This window comes from Hirundo rustica, chromosome 18, assembly GCF_015227805.2.
Source record: "Hirundo rustica isolate bHirRus1 chromosome 18, bHirRus1.pri.v3, whole genome shotgun sequence".
Lineage (NCBI taxonomy): Eukaryota > Metazoa > Chordata > Aves > Passeriformes > Hirundinidae > Hirundo > Hirundo rustica.
The window spans coordinates 3,003,184-3,025,177 of NC_053467.1; the positions used below are offsets into that span (position 1 = coordinate 3,003,184).

At 45.0% G+C, this 21,994-nt stretch overlaps 2 long non-coding RNA genes across 2 annotated transcripts; both read left to right on the forward strand.

Annotated features, from left to right (window-relative positions):
* Positions 1-8,520: 8,520 nt before the first annotated feature.
* LOC120760988 (uncharacterized) lies at positions 8,521-13,378 on the forward strand. Its single transcript, XR_005703525.1, has 3 exons — positions 8,521-8,645; positions 12,498-12,660; positions 13,237-13,378. It is a non-coding gene; the product is annotated as an uncharacterized LOC120760988 (long non-coding RNA).
* A 10-nt stretch (positions 13,379-13,388) lies between these two features.
* Positions 13,389-18,317, forward strand: LOC120760987 (uncharacterized). Its single transcript, XR_005703524.2, has 4 exons — positions 13,389-13,554; positions 14,876-15,028; positions 15,786-15,908; positions 17,215-18,317. It is a non-coding gene; the product is annotated as an uncharacterized LOC120760987 (long non-coding RNA).
* The last annotated feature ends 3,677 nt before the right edge of the window (positions 18,318-21,994 follow it).

Below are 21,994 nucleotides of genomic sequence, written 5' to 3' on the forward strand. Positions count from 1 at the left end.
AGAATGTGTTTCCAGGTCAGGACCTAGGAATTGCTTTAGAAAGGACAGGGACCTATCAGAAAGGTTAGTTAGAATATTGGCACCTAGTTTGACCACTAAAAATGTCAGTTGCCACTTCGAGAGGACACACATAAAACCCCTTTGATTTCATGCACGTCACCCTCTTTTTTCCCTGTGGCCAGAGGGACAAAGGTAACACGGTGTGGTAGCCGGGGGTCGGCCGGACCCCTCTCCCCTCGCTGGGCAGCCGAGGCTGGGCTGACCCGGGCCCAGAGGAGCGGCTCTGACCAGGCTGTGCCTCTGGGCCCCATGGGGCTGGGCCCCTGATAAGAGCTATGAGCCCCATTTAGGCCAAGGTCACCCTGATTTGCATTGAGGGGCGGGCCAAAAACGCCGTGGTTTTTTTATTATTCCGGACTGTGCAGGTGCTCTGATCTCAGACCTTTCTACGTGAGTTTTTCCTCCCCTCACCCCGCCCCCCAGAAGCGGGGCCTTGAACATCTACCACCATGAACTGCAGCAGGAGAGAAAAATACTTTGGGCAGATTTAACCCTTTCCTGGCAAAAATGAAGCTTCCAAGGCCTAACCTTTCCCTGAGAGAGAAGAGAAAAGGGACAGAGTGAACATAGAGAAGACACAGCATGAAGTCAGGGGAGCGAGAGTGAAAGGACTGCTGGGACAGGGGGTTGAGGAGTTTGTTGTTCTATCCTTATTGAGCCACGAAAATGAACTTTATATGTAGATTATCCCTTTAAATCATGGAAAAGATATGCATTTGGGGAGATGACTGTTTAGATTTGTGTGTGGATTTGAGCAAAGGTGTTTGTGATGGACTAAGTGATATTAATCCTATAAGATGCTTGAACAGAGATAGAGATGAGAAGCTCTCTGAGCCAGTGAAGAAGTGAGAAGATATCTCTGTTCCTTGAGATGAAAAATCCTTTGCTTTGGAGTTATTCATCTTTAAAGGCTGACACCCCAGCATGCAAAAGTCTAAGACCCATGACCCATAAGCAGCTTGGGAACCTGCTCCTGGGAGGGGTCACAAAGGCAGGTTTCCCTGAGAGGTAGTTTTTGTGACAGTTAAAACCCACAAGAGAACTCTTCTAGGTTGTCAGTGGGATCCATGACTCTAAGAAAGACTCCTCTCCTAAAGACCGGTGAAAGGCTATTTTCAAATGGTGAAACTGACTGAAAATTACAGGTTTTGTCTCTTTCTGTTGTTCTGTAGGAGAGTTAACACTATGTAAGGGGAGGGAAGAGTTTTTTGGAGTTTCATTCTGTTTTGTTTTAGTTTTTTTCCCAACTTTCTTTTTCCATTCTTTTAGTGTATGTTAATAAAACTATTTGTTCATTTTTAAGCTTGAGCCTGCTTTGCTTTTCTCCTAGTCTCTCCCCCACAGAAAAAGAGTGGGCGCTAAGACCACAACACTAAATTTAGCTACCAGAATTTGGTGAACGTGAAACCACTACATCAGGGAAATACCAAATTTCTTTAGGATGGTATTGAAAGAAGCTGTGTGTCTCCTTTTCCAGGCTGCTCAGAGGACCCACTTTTTAAAGTCTGAACATGATTAGTTAATGCAAGACGAGGCAAGTCACTGTGTTGTTATAAAGAAGTCAGAGTGCTGGCAGTTGAAAAATTTGAGGCAACACAGTTTTTCAGCTGTAGAGGTGTTTTACAGCCCACAGTATAGCCCAACATGCCACTGGGGCTTGTAAGATGTTAAATCATGGCTTTTTTAGGGGTGAGGGGAAAGGGCAGGGCAATGATCCATTAAAACTTACAGATTTATGTCACCACTGGAGAACATTTATAAGATTACCTACCAAGCTGTCACCTTAAAGGAAAATTAGACAAGGGTTAGACCTTTGTCTGTCAGTCAGAAACCCCGAGTACCACGTCTGCCACACAGTGGGGATCCTGGCTGGACGAGGCTGGGGAAGGATGCAGTTTGCTCTGCATCCGTGGGATGCTGCTGGCTGCCCTAAAAAGTTTATAATTATCCAGCATCCAGTTGCAGAAGGCAGTTTCCTCCACCTGCTTTTGGGTCGTGCTCAGCTGATTTTTGATCTAAGGGGAGAGGGAATGGGGTAGGAAGTAGAAAAGCCTTAGCCAAAACCTGTAGGAGTGTTGGAAAGAAGGGAGCACCTGGAGTAAAGCTCAGGGTAGGTGGGGAGAAGTGATGTAAGAATGTACTGGAGAGTGATGTTAATTCACCTCTGAGTGTGACCATTACCTGCAGTCTCAACTCTTCTGTCTTTGATACCCCAAGCCTGGCACATGAGTGTAATGGCAGCCAAATGTCCTGGTGTTGGCTGGAGCATCTCTCTAAGAGTGAAACTGCAGCTCTGAACTCTGCAGCCAAATTGTTGATCGGGTGATACCGAAACCTCAGGGAACTGCACCTCGTGCATCTGGGAAAACCACGCCTGACAACTTCCTTGTGTGAACAGCTTTCTGGTGGATTATTTGATCACTTGAGTTATGAAAATAACTTTAGTGATACTGCTTTCATTTCCATAAAAAATTATGGCCCTCATAAGTTACTCCATGCACTATTTTAATGATGTACTAGATTAGTAGGAGAGTCCCTTGCAAACATGAAAGAAGAGGTTCTGCAGAGAAGTGAGATTTAGAAACCAAGCACTAACTTATATGTGATAAAACATAACTTGTATGCTTTGTCTCATGGGCTCAGACACCTGGTATTTCAGGAAAAATGAAATTTTCTTATGTCCTCTTTAGCTGTTGTGAAACAAAGACTTGTTAAGATCACCAGTGCGTTTAATTTCAGGGAGTAATCAAAGAAAATATGGGTCCCAACTTGGATTTAATTTGCAGCTTTCTCTTTCATGATCCTTCTTTTCTTTTATGAAAGGATCAGTAGCAACAGCTAGGTTTAATATAATGCAGTAAGTAAACAACTTATTCTGAGAAGTTGTTTCAGTTTCCTTTCAGGGAAGGCTTTGAATCTTGTTTTACACTGTGATGGAACAGCTTTGTTCAACATATTGTTGGTTCACAGAATCACAGAATAGCCTGAGTTGGAAGGGACACAGAAGGATCACCAAGTCTAGCTCTAAACCCATTTGGGATGAAACCCAAAACCTTGGCATTATTAGCACCTGCTCTGACAACTCAGCTGATCTCAGCTGCAAAACCAAAGAGGTTTTGGATCTCTGCTTCTGTGTATTCTGATCTCTGGGATGCTGTTGGGTACTAACTGTGCCATAGCAGACCAAACCAGCTCCCTTGGACATGCACAGTGGGTGCACAAATGCTTGGAAAAGGGTGCTGGTTTTCCTTAAAATATATCAATGCACTTTGAAGTCAGAGGGCCACAGCAGCAGGTTCTGGTCTGGCACTCTTGGAAGAGAGCGTTCTAGGAAATGGTCTGCCTTTTAGAGGAAGCTCATTGTCAGCGTTTGCAGAGGTATTGGATCATTGCCACTGACACTGGAGCTACCAAAGTCTATTTCTTGCAAAATCATCTTGGTAGCATGCCATATGGTAATTTTCCAAACTCTGGTATTGGCAACAATACAAAAACAGGACAGCTATGGAAAGAGACGTGCTTTATTTCACACTTGCTGTCTCCCTGGACAAGATTACTGTTTCAGGGTGATTCAGCCAATACCTGCAGCTCTAAACAGGTCGACAATGAAAGAGAGCACAAACACAAATAGTGCATGATCCTGTATTGTAGGGAGAGCAGCTTCTTGGCAGGCCTCAAAGTAACTCTCCTACCACTTTAAAAAAATAATAAAATCATAAGAGAAACTGCCTAATAGTTGGGGAGGTGATTAGATCATCCTGCAGTGAAGGGATGAGGGAGTTTTTGGTGGCTACACAGCTGCTGGGCCTGGCACAAGCTCCTGGCAGCAGGGGCTGCTCTGTGCGCCACAGCACAGACCTGGTGGGCAGCTGCTGCCTTGGACCTTGTTGCCTTGTGATGTTCGAGATGACCTTAATTTGCTCCATCCATCCATTTAATTGTGCTGTCAGGTAGTTTAGCTGGAGGAAGTGTTATTGATGCCTTAAGTTTTATCTTTCATGTGTTTCCAATTCTGTGCTGCCCAGGTGCAGCTCTGAGCTCACACTCAGCGTCACTCAGCTCTCTGCACACAGCAGCCACACAAAACAAATCATTTTCCTGCTGCACACCAAGGACAATGGTTACAAGTTTTCCGCCCCAAAAGCACAAACAGCGGTGGCTGGAGGGAGGAACAAGAAGGATGGGACCTCACAGCCTGGAGCTGCAATTGGACAATTCAACCCCAAAGTGCAAATGGACCAAAACTGATCCAAGTGTGAGACCTCGTGACCCTTTGTCCATTTTGTGCCCATTTTGGGTCCACCTTGGGTGCAGCCCTGGCCAGGCTCTTGTCCTGCCCAAGGTGGATCCTAAAGGCCTTTTAATAAATATCTCCTTTATTCTCCAGCTCTGTCCAGTCTCTGTTCCAGCTCAGCCTGCCCAAGGCATCATTATGGTATCAAGTTGATGCTGACTCATTCAGCGCTCTGTGGGTTTCTGGAGCAGGGGACGACACATGGGTGACATCAGACCGTTTCTATGGTCATCAGAAGAAAAGCTGTTGAAATGTTTGTGCCCTGGCAGTGAGTGGGGTCCTGCCCAGCACAGCTGCTCTGTGTGGCCCTGCAGCCCTGGGAGCTAACAAGGCTGAGGATTCCAGACCTAAAGGGAGACAGGAAGGGAGATGGATGGGGACCTTCTACAAGCACATGCAGTGGCAGAGCAAGGGGGAATGGCTTCAGACTCATGGAGCAGCTTTAGATGAGAGATTAGGAGGAAGCTGTTTTGCTCTGAGGGTGGTGAGGCCCTGGCACAGGTTTCCCAGAGAAGCTCTGGCTGCCCCATCCCTGGAAGTATCCGAGGCCAGGCTGGATGGGAACCTGGACAACCTGGTCTAGTGGAACGTGTTTCTCAGGGGTGGGACTAGAGCTTTAACTGCACCTTCAAGCTCCCTTCCAACCCGAAGCATTCTGTGATTCTATAATTTACATTGTGCCCAGAGCATGGGGGGATCCCTGAGCTGTGCTACCCATGGGACACTCGAGCAGCTCCTGTAGCAGAGAATGCTCACCCCTGGGGCTGCATCTCTGTAACAGAGCATGGCCTTGAAGTCAAAGAAGTTTGGTCAAATGTTGGACTTCATCATTTTGGAGGGCTTTTCCAACCTCAATGATTCTATGATTCTAAGCAAAAGATCAAAATTGTCTCCAGTCCATCTGTCCTTGGGGTTAGGAAGGATCTTTTCTCATTCTTGCCCTTGGTCACTCTTGTGCCTCCAGGGCAGCTCCTGGAAGTAGAGACTTCCTCATGTGGTGTCCATGGGGGCTTAGCATGAGCTCTTTTCACTTGCAACATCTCGGGTAGCTGTTGATTCCTTTTGCATTCCTTTCAGTGCCAAGATATAAGGACTTGGTTTTTCACAGCAGCCTGTCTTCTCAGTCTTCAGAGCAAAGGTGAATGCGTATACTCAAATTTGAAGGTTAATTTTTAACCAAAGCCAGAAAACAGCTTTGTTTTTTCTTGTGATGCTTGACTGGTGAACGGCTTGGCAATAAAAGAGCGTTTTTGGACCCTACAATAACTGTCACTGGGATTTTCCTTTTTATGTTCCAACCTCACACTCTATTTTATTAGCGTACCAGATTAGCAGGGGAATTCCTCACCAATATGAAAGTGGAGGTTCTGTAGATAAGTGAGATTTGGAAGCCAAAATCAGTGACAAAACACACTGAGACCAACAGTCTAATGGGACAAAGTCTAATGAGATTTTGGAAAAATTCCCATGCTGCCTTAATCCTTTCAATTTCCCAGAACAGGAAAAAGATTTATAAGATATTACAATTGCTTGAAACAAAAAGGAATAGAAGCCCAAAAGACTTCTGGTAATCTTGCATATAGCTAAGAAAACTGAGGTTCTTCTATGTTCATAGAGTATAACTTTTATACCTTCTGGTTCATTTATCATGTAGAGGTTCTGGGTAAAATTCTAGTTAAAGTTAACAGCAGTATTCTGGGCTGATAGTTCTGGATTCAGCTAGAAGGGATTTTGTGCTGTCAGGATGGATCAAAGTATAAGAGTCCTTGGCCATAAGCGAAAGTTCATGTTGGAGGTTCTCTCTCTTGGGAGTCGAAATGGAGCCTTGTTCAGGAGTGGAGTTTCTGGGATTATTGCAACATAAATACAATTTAACTAACGAGAAGGAGAAACTCCTTACTGAAGACACAAATTACTAATAATTTTTTTCTACTTATAGTTCAGCTTATAGTCAAAGCATGCAGCACTAACTCTGTACAAACTAAAACTTCTCCAAGCAGTTTTTGGGTACAGAAGATCTTTGCCTGGTCCTGGTGAATTAGGCAGCATATGTTACCCCTGAATTTCTGCCCTCTGCTTGCAGAAAGCAGATGTTTAAGGAATTTGGTATCACTCAGAGGGAACTCTGAAAGTGGAAAACCACATTATGGCAGGGCCAGGGGAACTCAGTGTTGTGTCTTTGAGGAAGAGACATGAGGAAGGATCTGAAACAACTCGTGTGGTTTGGTTTTACCAAATCCTGTTCTTGGAGACTAACACTTTCAGTGGAAAATGAATCAAGATGAAAGAAAAATTTAAATTTTGTGTCATATTCCCTGAATATTGATATCTTTACTGCTGCCAGCATACACTAGAACAGCTGCTATTTAGGTTGAGTGGGTTTGAGTGAAGGTTTCAGTTCTGTTAGCAATTCCTCAAACCAAGCAATCTTCTGGAAGCCCTCAAACCCCCCGAAGTGATTTCTTTTCTGCTGCATTCCAGAACTGCAGCTCACTTCTTTGCGCCAATTCGCATCACGTGTTATGACACATGAAGGCAGTCCTGGCTGAGCAGCTCAGCCCAACCCATGGCACCCAGTGAGTCTCTACTGACAGGGATGGTTTCAGGGTGGGAATTTAATGGAAGGTGGCACTGGGGACTGGTTGGGAGTGGCACACGCGTTTGTTTGGAGCATAACCCCGCTGTGAAGTCACTGCCAGACAGACTGTGCTGAGGGCCAGGGGATTGAAGGGGAAAAAAATGCAGACGTGGGGCTTACTTCAAGAGTGGCTACATCACCTCTCATTCCTGGAAATGATTACCCACCTCATGACTTATTGTTGCCTGTGTTTAACTCCTCTAGAGATGTAGAAACCTTATTTTCGTGCTGGAGGTGATCCTTCCCAGCAGGGCAAACCCTGCCTGAAGGAAGGGCATGAGATAAGGAAAACAAGGGCTTTTATTGTGGATTTTCTCGTTGGCTTGTTTGTTTTCGGCCGTGTTTGTTGTCATAGTGGTTTTGGTTTCGGTTTCTTTTTGAGAAAACGTCTCCAGTTTAATGTCCTGAGCCTGAAACACGAGAGTGAAATGGTAGACAAACGTCCCAGTTTTGGAGCATTTTTCCGACACACAGCTGCCCTGAGCTGGGACTGTGAGAGCAAAGCAAGCCACCCACGCTCCCTGGAGGGGCAGTGTGGGTGTGCAGCACAGTGATTAAATTGAAGGCTGATCAGTTCTGTGTATGATGTCTGCTAAATAAACCCCTGAAACTGAGTTTCCCTAAGGGTCAGCCTCCATGTCTTCCGCTACAAGGGCACGGGTGCTGCAGTGCTCAGAATAAACCAAGCATGTTAATCATCCCAGGAATACTCATTTTCTCACAGAGCAAAACTTGCAAGCAGAAACTCCTTGCATGGACTTTCTGGGCTGTGGATCGTGATAAAAACAGTGACAAAATGCAATAAAACTGAGGTTTAGTGAAAGAGTGAACTGTGGACAGCGAGAAAATATTGCTATTCTTAGATCCAGCTATGGTTTAGGGCAGCCCAGTGCTGGGACTGCTGCTTGTCACTGGCTGGGGGACAGCTTACACAGGGCAACAAAACCAAACAAAACCCCAAAGGTTGTTCTGTGTGTCAAAAGCAGGGGCCAAGTCAAGGTGAAATAATTTATCGCTCTCTGGCAAGATCCTGTAGGGAGGAGGGGAAAGCAGGAGGTCAGGCACTCTCCAGGTCCCCTCCTGTTATAACCTGCATTTGCTGAGATACTTTGATTTACCTTATGCCACACCAAAAAAAAAAAAAAAAAAGCCCCACCCCCCAAAAAAGAGAAGGAAGCAGCAGATCTTATCCTCGTGCTTACCCTGTGCTTGCAGGCACGGAGCTCACAACACATCCTGGGAGTCCTTGCATGGCCAGGCAGTGCCAGACTGGGGAGCTGATAGCAAATCCACTCACTTCACGTGGCTGTTGCAGTACCTAGGGGGACAGGGTGACTGCCCAGGTATTTCTAAGCAGGCTTCTGAGAAGTTTTTGGGAGTGTGATTGATTTGTTTTTTCCCCCATGTTTTCCAGCTGCAGTTCCTGCAGTTTGCATTGTCCGCACTGTTCTGTGACCACAGCTTGAATGCTCCTCAGAGCAAAAGTGAAAATACTTACAATATTGGATCATATTTAAAGAAGGAAGGACCCAGCCCTTTTCACTCATTTCCTCTGGAAGAAGAGCTAAATGAATTGGGATTTGGAAAGGCTGCACAGGTGCTTGGAGACGGGAAGAGGCATGAAGGCTTCCTTGGACACAAACAGCTTCTGAGGTACTGTTTTCTTCTTTGGAGGGTCTTGTCTTCCACCCTGTTCTCTTACAAATCCTTGCTTTCTTGTTTTGAAGTAGACATTCAGAAGCAGGCACTGAAATGTCTGTGGCAGGAGGGAAATTATCAGTGGGCTGCACATTTTCTCCACAGGGAGGAACATGTGTTACTGCTGCTGGTGATTTTTTTAACTAAGTAACACCACATCTGTAGCCCGGACTGGCAGCTTCAGAGAGCTCTGTGTCAACTCACACTGATTGTGTGAATGCAGAAACTCAACAGCTTCCTGTTGGTGCTTTGTATAAAAGTGTGAGTGACCTCAGAAGTAATAGAATAAGTGAATTAACAGCATTTTTCTCTTCATGTAATTCCGGAATAATTTTTCCTGTATCCATTAACCTTTTTCTTCCTGATCACTCCTTAGCATAACTTGCTAATATCTTCTTTTCCAAAAGTGTTGTGTTTGCAAATAAGGGAGAATTTGTCAGAAGGGTTGCTGGAGAAATCCCTGCAGCTCTCCTCCTTTCCAAGGAGAAGTTGCCACCCAAGCTGGAGCTGACTGTGCATTTCCCCAGGTCCAACCTGATTGATGAACAATCCAACCTGGTGGCTCTGGCTTCAGAATGAAACAAAACAGAACTGAAACACAGGGCATTAGTAACTAAGGACAGTGGTTTTGAAATAGAAGAAGTAAAACCAGTGAAATACCTCATTCTGCTTAATGCACTGCAGGCAGTTAAAAAAAAAAAAAAAAAAGAAAGTCACCAATGTTTTATAGTGGTTGCTGTGGATTTTTTTTTTTTTTCAGAGCAGGTGGAGGAAAGCTGAGGTGTGCTTTACATTTAGGATATTTTGCAGAGATTTCTCATTCACAATGTCCTGCTGGTTGCTCTCTCTGCAGTGGCTCATTGGAGCTGTGGATACAAACTGCAATCATACACCATACACTCACTCAGGAAAGAGCTGCTTTATCCCCTCACATGATTTTGTTTTATTTATTTGCTTCTATTGCAAAGGCTTGTTAAGAGCGGTATACAGCAGACCAGTGAGGGAAAAGTGATAGTGATACCAAAAGTATCTTATGAAATTACTTCTCCTTTTCTGGGAAAGAACTTAGAGTGGAAAATAAAATCTGTAGGATCTTCTGAAGCTCCTTGAGTTTTGTTCTGTTGCTGTCTTACTTCCTTCAGTACTATTATTTTCTCCAAACTGACTGCAACTTAAGCCTTCTCCATGGGACCCTTAGGATGCAAGATAAATCTTTTAGAGATTGTGGTGTCTTGTTCCACCAAGCTGCTTCTCACCATAAAACCCACAGACCAAATTGCTTCTAAAGCTATAGAGCCCAGGGTATGTGGCTGGAAGAGGGGAAAGGGGTGACAAAATGCAGTGTTTATAGCTGGAGAACGGCACTGGATTTTGTGTGTCCATGACTGTGCTTAATGATTGGTTGTTAACCCTGGGGCAGCAGCTCTGCTCTGCTGGCTCCTGGGGGAGTGCTGGGGGGACTCTGGTCACTTTGGGGTCCCCACTGAATTTGTACAAGAGGCAGTAAGCCTGAGGACACACTCTGGAAAGGCTGGTTTAACGTGTGCTGGAGTTGGAGGAAAAATGGGTTCAGAGTATTAGAGGTCACTGGATTTTATCTTTGAGACACTCTGGAAAGGCTGGTTTAACGTGTGCTGGAGTAGGAGGAAAAATGGGTTCAGAGTATTAGAGGTCACTGGATTTTATCTTTGAGACACTCTGGAAAGGCTGGTTTAACATGTGCTGGAGTAGGAGGAAAAATGGGATTAGAGTATTAGAGGTCACTGGATTTTATCTTTGAGACAGAGCCTTTGCTCCACTGGAAGTGATGTCATTGCATTGGAGACTGAATTTGCTTCTCTCTGCAGATGCTGGAGTTATTTATTGTCTTGTGCTTGTTATGGGGGGTGGAAAAGCCTGCGAGTCTCAGGCAGTCATGTTTCCTCAAGTAGATCCTTTTGAAAACAGAACCTAAGGACCTTGTTGGAGCTCTGCGGATTTCCTGTCAAATCCACTTTCTCCTGCTGGTCGTCTCAGGTGGGCTGGTTTGTGGGTCAGGACTGACCTGGGGGGAAGCTGAGTGCTTGCTGAAGGAATTCCAGCTCTTCCTGTTTGTTCCTTTATCCACCTATTGCTTGTTCTGCTTTTAGGGTCTGGCTTTGCTCTGTTACAGCTCTGCAGATAACTCCAGTAGATCTGAACAGTGAAAATTTGTATTGCTTTGAAAAAGAAAGGGAAGCAGGTGAAAAAAATGGATGGAAAATATTTTCTGTCCAAGAAATGTGTTTCACTTTAGATTTGAGTGTTTTATTGAAGTAAGTTTAAAAGTGATGGCAGGAGCTGGCCAAGACCGCTGGAGAATCTTGAGATTTTGAGACGATCAGTGGAGGGGAACAGAAATTTGGTGGATGGTGTTCTAGCTGTTGAAACTGAAGGGAAGAGGGGGAGAAGGAGGAAATGTCACCAGAGAGAAGAAGAAGGGAGATGTCCTTTGACCAGAATGAGGAGAGGGGCAAGAAAACCACACAAGAGCGGACCAAATGAATGAGGATACAAGATACAGACCTCAGGCTGAAAACTACTTGGGAAAACCCAAACCTTAACCTCTGGGTAAATAACTCTGCCAGATGTGCTGCCGGGGAACATGCCCTGGGGTATAAATCCTCTGGAGGCATTTAAAAGACAAAAACAGATGGCACTTAGGGACGTGATCTAAGTGGTGAATTTGGCAGAGCTGTGTTAGCAGCTGGACTTGATGGTCTCGAGGGTCTTTTCCAAACTTAGGGTTCTGTGATTCCAAGATTGGTGTCAATCCCTTGGAGCTCTGCTCATCTGCAGGGTAGGAGGGACAGGCATTGTTAACTGTGCTTTGCAAAACAGGAAATGGGATAAAGTAACGTGTGCAATATCAATGATCAGAAAAAAAAAATTAAAAATACAGGATCCATTTTTTAACGTGTGAGAAGAGAATGAGAAGAGATTGTTGTTAATATTCTGTGGGGCCAGAGGAAATCCTTGCAGAACTGTCCAGGTGAGCAGGAGCTCTGTGCATCCAGTGCAAACAGTTCCCTCATGTGGTGGTGGAAGAGAATGGATCATTCCCTGTAGGTGTGTATGGAGCAATGCCGGAGGCCTGGCTCTGTCCAACATTCCCTGCAGCTTCATCCTGCATAGGGGTGTCAAGAGCCTGAGGTGCCCCAGGTTTTATTCCATAGGAAATTTTGAGGCAAAATTTATCTAAATGGTTGAAAATGAAGTTCTCACTAAATCCAAGGATGCTTTGAAAAGAAATACCAAGTTACTCTTTGTTCATTTGACTTGAATGGTTATTTCCCATCAGATCTCCCAAATTAAAAATAAATATCTCATCTCAGGCCAAGTGAAACATTCATTCAGCATAATCCATCTTAGTTAATTTTCTGGTGTGTTTTGTGTTTCTAGTGTGTTTTCTGGTGTGTTTTGGAAGTGACAGCAAATCAAGCTCTTATTTGCTGCTCCTGCTGAGGGCTGTGTGCAGGGCCACTGCGTGGAGGTGCCCAGAGGACGTGGACATGGAGCCTTCTGCCCAACAGGCCCAGGAGGGATTTCCCTCTCCCTGCAGAAGAACCTCATGTCTCCTACTGGTGTGGTTGAGCCAGAGGTGGAAAGGCTGAGTTTGGCTCTTGCAAAAGCCCTGAGCAGTGTGAGGGTTCCTCTGCCTTGCTCCCATCGCCGTGACCTGGGCTGGAGGCAGCTGCCTGGCATTTGGTCTGCGAGCTGTTATCTTTTTGTCTGGACAAAGAGAGCAGAGACACTTGGGTGCTAAGCACTGCCTTTAATTCCCAACAGGGAGAAGACTGAGTGAGGAGCCTGCTGAGCCTACCCTGGCACTGTGGAGGATCTGGGAGAGCTCCAGCCCTGCTGAAGCTGAGCCCCCTGGGCAGCGCCATGGACTCTCCCCACCTCTTGCTCTTGGGTTTCCTGATCCTGGACCTTGCTGCTCCCCATCCAAGTGAGTGTCTGTGTTTGACCTCGGTGCTTTTCCCTGCACTTCCATAGCTCAAAACCCCTGAACTGTTAGGAGAAAGCTCAGCAGTGCCCAGTTAAAACCAAGACCACAAAACCTCTAGGGTGAAAAGAGAAATTACGGAGGTGAAGGTTGATGTGTTTGAGCTGTCACAATCACCTCTTCTGCGAGGGGTGATTGTTTGGGTCTGTCTGATGTCAGATGAGGTGAGCCCTCTCCCAGAGGACTGAGTCTTTCCCAGGAGAGTCTGAGGGAGGAAACCTCGGACACTGCACCCAGAGTGGGCAGTCTGGCAGCTCAGCTCTGAACTTCAGTGTTCTCGGGATCCCACTTCCCAAGCTGCCATCTTTCCAGTAAATAAAACAGTGGAAGCAGTGGGGGAATTCTATCATGTTTCTAGCCCCCAAATTATCCTGTGAACTGGCCCCAATACTGGATAAAATTTGCCCATTGGCAGAAAATGTCTCCGAAGCCATGACTGAGCTTGTCCACCAAAACTCTGATGCTAAAACTCTGGGTAAAAAATTGGTAGAAATTTTTTTTCTCTGCTTTCTGTTTTAGGTATTGCCATGTCCACTGTTGTCCCTGTTGAAGGGACAGAAGACTCTTCCCCTGGCAGCACAACTGTGACGGTCTACCACTGTAAGGACTGTAACAGCAGCACATGCAAGTCTAAGGCAAAAAGTTTTGAAAACTTCCAAAAAATCGCTGAAACACAAAACAAGACATTTTCAGGTGTAAAAATTGAGTTGGTGGCCAATGAAACACACGTCACTGTTTGCTTTGAGCGGGCAAATTCTTGTATTGAAGGAATTTATGGTATCTTCTGGAGGAAAGCTGGAGGAGCAGGACTCTCGTGTGGCATCCTGAATTCTGGAGGTATGCTGGTTATTAACTGATGGGAAACATAGTTCTGGGTGGGAAACTGAACTGTTCTCTATTTGGGCAGACAGCAAGGCTTATGAGTGAATAAACTGGAATAAATAGGTTTCTTCTGTGAAAAAGTCATAAAGTAATTCACAAAACTAAATTCAGTTCTTTCAGGTCAAACACTGCTTAAAGCTACACTAGGAGAGATTCAGATAAACACACACTACTTTGATTTATAAAGATATGTTTGTATTTTAGGGGTTTTTTGGCAACAGCAATTCCCATGGTGGAATTCTGTGCCATGTTGCCATGTGTGAGTCCCACCTGCCTCAGCCAGAGCACACCCAGACCCAGGTCCAGCCTCAAGAGCTGCTCTGTGCTGCTCTTCAGTCCAATTTGATAAACACACAGGAGCATCTTTCCAGCTTTCTCACAAAAGTCCCAAAATCAGGGATTCCTCTGGGCCCTGGTCAGCCCAGCCCCGGCCAACCCCTGGCTGCTGCACAATGTTACCTTTCTCTCTCTGGCCGAAGGAAAAAGGGCTGACCTGCAGGAAATCAGGGGTTTTTATATGGGTACTTCCCAAAGTCGCAACTGACATTCTCAGTGGTCAAAACAGATGCCAATATCCCAAACTAGCCCTCTGATAGTTCTCTGTCCTTTCTAAAGCAATTCCCTGGTCCTGACCAGGAAATGCATTGCACATTTCTCCATAACTAAAAACCTGTGCCAACCCATGACAACAGTCTGGAAACTGCTGTAGAGAGGGATCCCAGTATCCCTTGCGAGGGGAAGGGGTGGATGTACAGGTGAAAATAGGAGGGAGATCTCCAGATTCTCTTAGAAGAAGATTAAGCTCTACAATGGCACAGTGGGATGCAGGGTTGATAGGAGATGCACTCCAGGGTCTTAGAGATTTACTCAGATACTGGACTTGCTTGTTCCTCTTCTTTGGTTCATGTGGATAACAGGCAGCTGCAAAATTTTTGAATATATTTTTATTGCATAAAGGTAATAATAAGCTTTTTACAGATGTCTTGCTTTTCCTAATTTAATGTGAAAACTTTCTTACCACCTTCAAATATTTCCATTTTTGATTCCCAGAACAACTCATCAGCTTTAGTGAGAAGGAAATGGCAATGGTTGATTTGGACTGTTAGGGAATGAAACATTAGTAACTCGTAGCAATCATAGCAATCTCCAACATTTTCTGCAACATGATCAACTTTTTACATCTATTAACTTCTTCAGCATCTTTAGCCCTTCACTGAAGATTGTCTACATGATCCATATTTATAATCAAAACTTTTTTACCTTTCATCTTTCTCAGAAAATGGAAGAGGTAACATCAGTACTGAGAAGAATGTTTGCTGTGAAGCAGAGACAGATATCTGGAGAAACAACCCTACCCTGAAGTGCTACACTCAAAAGTCACATCCAAAACCCAAGGCACTGCCAGCTGGTGTTCCTGAGGGACTTCTAGGTTAATCTCTTCTCATGTTTGTTGGCCTTTTGCTTTGAGAGGGGTTTGTCCAGACAGCTTGATATGAACAGAGTTTTACATGGGCGAGGAGATGTCCTGTACATTCATAACTGGAATCTACGCATGCTGGAGCCATCCAGTCTCATGGCTTAGCCATGGCAAATGTACATGTCCAGTCCTGGACAGAGATGTTCACAGGCTCAAGTTCCTGTAATTTTATAGTGACAGACACAGGGATGCTGAGGGAAGGGGGTGCATGATGGACATGCAGCAGTTCCCAAGAACTGACCCTATCTGTAAGTGCTAAATGAGACCTTGCCTCCAGACTAAGAGGACATTTGTCAACTAAAGGTGATGTTTATATATTCAAATTTCTTTCATGGTAGAAACCTCCGTCATCTTCCTTAGGTCATGGACAAAAAGGTTTTTAAAAGCCAGTCAAAGTGGATTTCCTTATTTGAACACTTCATCAAGGATGGGTCTCACAGCACTTGTTGTTTATTTCAGATAAGATTGATGTTCAAAGGTATCTGTTGAGGTGGGCTGACAAGAAATTGCTTTGAATGATGACAAAGTGAGCATTATACCAGGTACCTTCTGTAAGATATGATGAGCCAGAGTTTTGTTCTCTCATTCACCAGTTCCTCCTCTCTTCATCAGATGGGGCCAGTTCCTCTGTGTGGTACTTACAAGGCAGCTCATGGCTTGGCACTCCTGCTTGCTTCACTTGGATGCTCTGTTTTCTTCTACTCTGCAGGTAATCCTGAATCTCTCCCCAGCAAAAAGAACAGCATTGGCATCTTGCTCACATTTGTGGTTGTTGCGGTTTGCTCAGGATGGGCCACCACGCATTACTTCTTGCGGCTGCGGGGTCGCCGAGGTAAAATTTGACAAATTGTGTGTTGCACACCTGGAAGCGGAAAAAGCATAAAGGGTTTTCCTCCTGGATCTCATCTCCTTAGTGGTGTTTATGCAGTTCTTAATGATCTTCACTGTGCTGAAAACTGGAATGAACTCTCCTCCCTTGACAGTGCCCATCCGGTGGCTTTGTTATGAAAAATAAGCGCTGCTTATGAAAAATAATCCTCACTGCTTCTTCCCTCCATGGGATCCTGTTCCTTGGAGCAGTCCCAGACTGCAGCATTGCTGTGCAGCTTCCCTGGCAGAGATGTGTCCCAGCCAGGAGACTGATGAACATCCAGGCACGGGCTGACAGGGCCTTCAGGAGAGTGGTTTCCTCTCTCAGCCCTGCCCACCACAGAGCCAGCTTTAACTTAAGAACAAATATTTCCCTAAATGCATCCGAGAGGGAAGTTTGTTTTGCAAACCAAGATGCATAGGAATGGGATGGGCTATGTGGAGGCTTCTACAGACGCTTCTTGAACCAGCTTTCCCCCTCCATCCTGTGTCAACTTGTCTCCAGTGTTTTTGGCACCTTGTGTGTATGCCTGTGGCTGAGATTCCTCTCAGTTACTTGACCAGTCCATCCCCTAGAAACTGATGCTCGTTGTTTCTTTCTGAGAGTCAAAGGATTGAATTTCCAAGTCTGAACTTTTTTCGGGAGGAGCCGCACAACAACAGCTTGCAAAACCCAGCAAAGGCAGTCTCACCAGCTGGGAGTAAACCAGACTCACTGCTGATTTTTCATCAACAGACTAATGGATATGTTGGTGTGAGGGGTAAAAAATTTAACAGTAATGACTGCCCCGAGGTCCTGCCCTGGGGTGCAGTGTCCAGTGATGTCTCAGGTGTGTCCTAGAGTCCCTGTAAGGCAGAGGCTGATGGGTCACAGCACCAGGGCAGGGTGGCAGCAGAGACTTGAACCCATGCTCATGGCCATGAAGCTGCCCCCTTTGTGGAGCAAAGGGTGGCCCAGTAACAGATGGGAGAGGCGAGGTGCCTGGAGGATTTCACAAATACAGGCATTTTGTTTATAATTCTAACTGGGATCTACCAATTTCTTTGGTGGCCTCATTTTTTTTTTTTTTTTCCTTTTCTTTTTTTTTTTCTTTTCTTTTTTTTTTTTTCTCTTTTCTTTTCTTTTCTTTTCTTTTCTTTTCTTTTCTTTTCTTTTCTTTTCTTTTCTTTTCTTTTCTTTTCTTTTCTTTTTCTTTTTCTTTTTCATTTTTTTTTTCTTTTTTCCCCCTGTTTTTTTGGTTTGGTTTTGCTTTATTTCAATTCTGCAGGTTTTAGGCAAGGCAGACAGGTTCCTGACAGAGAAATCCTGACACCTCTTTGATAACCATCTACAAGTGAGAAAATCGCTCCACCAGCAGCATCCTCCTCCTCTCCCGTGATGTACAGCAACCAGCTGAACACAGACTGATGTTCCATGGGAACTCCTGTTCTTGTATTCACAAAAAATCCTGATTTCACTAATGTACCTTCACCACATCCACACCTTCCCCAAGCACTGTGACTCTTGTCCACCTCCAGACCTTTGTGAGCAGCACAAACAGCACCAGGAGCCTCCATCCTCTGCTGGTGCTTGGCTGCAGACAGCAGGCACCCAGGGCGTGTGGCTGTCTCAGCAGCACAGGCAGAAACCAGCTGAATTCTCTGTGACTGAAAGACTGAACTGCTTCCCATGTCCTCTGCATGGTTTTCACATGGTAATTCCACAGCATCACCCAGGTGTCTGTATGTTTTTTAATTCTCAGGCCATCTCTGGATTCACCAAAGACTTTTGCACAGCTGGCTGGTTGGTTCAGCTGGAGGAGTTTGGTTTTTTGAAGAGACATTTGATTTTTCCCCCACCCGCAGGCTGAGCACATGTCTGCGTGCTTGTTCCTGTGCAGGGGTGGGTGGGAGGCTGTGTCCTTGAATGAATGGCATTGGGTCACAGGGGCCTTGGCCTCCCCCCAGGCTGAACTGAACTCTGCTATCAATCTTCCTGACAAATTAGGTAAGTTTAGACAATGTACGATGAAAACAGCCCCTCAGGAATCCCATTGGGTACTTGGTATCTTTAAATCATTTCCCGTTCCCACCTGGTTTGAATAAATCCTCACCTTTTGCATTGGATCTAATTTAGTATCAGGACTGTTGAGCAAAAATCAGTGGCAGCACAAGTTTAAAAGCAAATTCCAACGCAAATGTTTGCTGAGTCATTTTTCCATGGTTTGGTTCCCCATAAACCTGTAGCTGAAACTTCCAGCAGGAAATCCAAGAGGATGTGGTATATTGTGTCCCTTTGAACTTTGCCTCAGTCAAATCTAAAAGGAAAAGTTCTTAATATAAAAGGTCCAAATAATTTTAATAATTAATTTTTAGGAAGATAGAAGGGCCTCTGCGCTTAAATTTACTTTTTGTTTGGCAAAGGAGACCAATGCTTTTGTGGGTTGGAAGGGATTTTTTCTCCAGTCAGGGCTTTACACTCACAATTTTAACCCAGCCTTCAGCTGATTTGATGCAAATTTTCAGTTTTAATGTGGTGGAATTCAGGCAAACATTCCTGAAGGGTTGACAATCCAGGTATTCCAAGGCTTCCAGGTATTTACTGAGTTTATGGTGATGATCCAGTTGTCAGCTGTGTTTTATCATGAAGAATGTTATGTTTACTCAATAAATCATAACTAAGGTTGCCTGTAAAAAGGCCAGACTGTGGATGAACTAAGAAGTAGAAGGAAAAATATGTTTTCTCTTAGTGTAGCGTCTTATCACAATTGCACTTCCATCTTTTTCCCCCTCAACAAAACTGCTGGAAGCTTTTGACAGCGTAGAGCTGTGTGAAAGGAGTGAGGAAGGTTTTCTTTGGAAATTGCATTGTATAACTTGAGATGTTCAGGTTTAATGATGTACAGATTTAATTTCTACTCCGAAACAGCAGTTGGGGCCAGAGAGCTGGACGTGATTTGAGAGGAAAAGTTATATGGGCATCTCAGTGAGATGAGTCCGGAAAACACAAGTCACACACTGATCTTTATGTCTCACTCAAGCACTCTTTCCTTCACATCTCTCATTCCTGTGGGCAATTATGCATATTGTGATATTTGGGGACATCTCTACCTACTGTAACACTTTGCCCCTTTGGAGCTGTGTTGTGCTGGTGCACGCCAAAGGTGCCACATCTCAGGAAAAGCAGCGAGAACTTGCTTTAAAAATCCCCAGTGTTTGTCCTCAGGAAGTGCATTTTGCTGTTGAATATACACATAGAGGCTAATACTTTTAATCATAGGATCATGGAACGGTTTGTGTTGGAAGGGACCTAAAAGATCATCTTATTTTATAAGATCATCTTATATCAAAAGCCATAATTTGATAGCTGTTTTTTTTTCATTTGAGGTGTCATAATAATCGCAATAAAACTTTGTCCTAAACACTGGCTATTCAATGTGTGGTGGTGCATCCTCCCTTTTCCAGGCCACGCTTCGATCTGAGAAACATTCGTTCAGCCTCGGCTTTGACGAGCAGTCCCTGGCTCTGCTTCTCTGGAGTTTATCAGAAACACTGTCTGCTCCCAGGCACTGCTGCTGTCCAAAGAGCTCCTGGTTTCCTTAGGAGCAGCCTTGGAAATGATTTTTCTTGCCTGAATGGCACAACATCCCTGTTCTCACACTTCCAAAGATCGTGTGCCAGTCTGAAGTGGGGCCAGGATGAAACACTGTTGAGACTGAAGCATGACCTTATAAACCGTGGTGAGAAACCAGACCCTTGGAGCTCTCCTGGACCAGTGACCTTCCTCTGAATGGGGCCTCTCCGTGCTGGGATCTCTCCCATTTGCTGCTCTTGGTGGATCCCCAAACAACGATGGATCCTGGGCTGACCAAGGCCCAACCCTTCACCTCTTGGGGAGACACAAAAGTGTCCAGAGAGAGCATTTCCCTGCCCTCCAGTGGTGTCTTGGTTTGGAAAAACCGGCGTCTGCTAAGAAAGGCAGGAGCCCCCCTGGAAGATGTAAACCCCCTCCCTCTGAATTATTATAATTTTGAAATTAAGGGCTTCTCAGGCAAAGTTATGGGAATAGGAATAACAGTTTTTTACTAGGAAAATGAAAAATAAAAATGTGGTAGTACAAAAAAGCAAACAGACCAAAAGAAAGCACTGACAGAGTCAGAATGCAACCTGAGCCCCTGTTGGTCAGGGTGTTGGGAGCAGCCCAATCCAGTCCTCCTGCAGTGATAGATGTGGTTCTCTTGGAGCTGAGATGATCCTGTAGCAGGGTGCAGTTTTCCTCTGAAGGTCCAGTGGTGCTGAGATGGGTCCGGTGTTCCTCTGGCAATCCAGTGCACACAGGCTGTGCTGCTGTTCCCAATCCCAGGTTTTATCCAGCTGGGAATGCCGGGCTCCTCCCCTGGGTGGAGCATCTCCCAATGGATGCTGGAATTGTCTCAGCCATGCAGTGAGCCTGGATGGCCCATGAACAGCAGATATCCCTGCAGGGAGGATGGGTCCTGGAAGGGATAAAGAACACTGCCACAGCTGGATTAACAGCTGGGATAGAATACAAACTGCTGGGTACATCCTGCATTGCAACCTAAGACAAGTGGAATTTCTCACAGGTACCTTGCACTGACTCTTTATATCTGTGTACAGATGCTTTGGCATGGGAGAAATGCCAACAAGGTGCTCACACTGTCTTCTTTAAGTGCTCCTGTCTCAGGGCCAGTCTCTTAGAAATTGTTGCTCCTACTACTTGTTAAGTAGATGTGTAGAATAGAATTGGCTTTCTGGCTTACAAGTTTAATTCTCACTTTGAGAGAGTACTTTGCTGTGATGGAAAAAGCTTTATTGTCTTGGTAAAGGTTGGAATTATCTCTTGTCTTTGTTTTGCAATGACGCAATGATGGGAGAAGGAGAAGCCCGAAAGTTTCAGGTAATGACGTTTCCTCAAATTTTCCTCCTTTTAACAAGATCAAAAGATCTTGTTAGGGTTCTACAGATTTCCTGTCAAATCCTCTTTCTCCTGCTGGTGATGCCAGGTGGGTTGGTTTGTGGGTCAGGTCTGCCCTGGGGAGAAGCTGGGTGTGAGTGGTTGAAGGAAATCCAGCTCCTCCTGCTTGGGAATTATTCACATTGTCATGACCAAGATGCAGATCAAATCTGCTGATTTGTGTGGAGGGTTTGTATAATAATTGAGGGTTTTCCTGAAGTAATGGAGCATCTCTCATCTCCTTTCTACTTACAAAGCCAAGACTTTTGCATCTGCAGCCACCAATCTAAGCCTATGGGAGTCTTGACAAACTGAACTGATTCTACCAAGCCCCTACATTTCCAGGTAGGCCACAACTGGGGAAAAGCTGTCTGACTTTGGCACTGGGAAGAGCAAATTTAAGCCTCCCTTTTCTCAGTTGTCTTCAGAGGGGAGGTAGGTGCTCCCCGCAGACAACATTCTACCGGGGGCTGGGGGTTGCTCAGCAGCAGGAAACCAGGGGTGGTTTAGATGTGAAGACACCCAAGAATGCCCCTCCCAGAGAATTGGCTCTTCCCCCTCAATTTACAATCATTGTGATACAAAGCCAAAAGCAAAACTGTGCTGACTTCTTTCAGTAGACAGCTCCAGTAACTGGCAGGCAACAGCCCAGCCTGGGGCTTATGACGCTTTCCTCAGGACTTTAACTCATAGGTCAGATTGAGGGAGCAACTAAAAAGACCTTTGAAAATGCTGTGGATGTCATGTCTCCCAAATGCATCCCTCCTTCTTCTCCTTCTTCCATGCTTCCCCACCCAGGATGGTATGTACAATGTTGATGCTCTTACACTGCTTACGTTTCAATATTTTCTTTCCTTTTTTTCCAGCTTTTTCTAAACTATGTTTGTCTTAGACATGCAATGCTCTCTATTTAATTTTTCTTCCCTTGCTTCTGATGTAGCTTCTCTCAGGTGTTTCCCATTTGATCTCTCTATTCCTCTCTATTCATTGCAAAAGTACTCCCTGTTCAGTTTCTTTGGATATTGGGGTCATTGGAGAACTCCAAGGGTCTCATTCTACATTTGCACGTCTTTGTTTCTTAAAATAGATTAGAT